Here is a 265-nt window from a genome sequence, read left to right as displayed (position 1 = left end):
TTCCTCACCCTCCTCCTCTTCCTCCTCCGGCCCGCAGCCCCGGGATGCAGCCCCGGGCTGGGGCAGGAGGGTGCTGCTGTCCTGTCCCGTCCCGTCCCGTCGCCAGCCAGCCAGGGTCCCCCGTGCTCACCTTCATCCCCTTGTGCACATCCTCACGCCTCTGCGCTCACCTTCATCCCCCCTGCGCTCACCTTCATCCCCCCATGCTCACCTTCATCCCCTTCCACACACCTTCATTGTCTTCTGTGCACCCCCATGCCCTGTC

This window comes from Egretta garzetta, unplaced genomic scaffold (assembly GCF_000687185.1).
Source record: "Egretta garzetta isolate BGI_Z169 unplaced genomic scaffold, ASM68718v1 scaffold105, whole genome shotgun sequence".
NCBI lineage: Eukaryota > Metazoa > Chordata > Aves > Pelecaniformes > Ardeidae > Egretta > Egretta garzetta.
Note: the sequence above shows the minus strand (reverse complement) of the source record.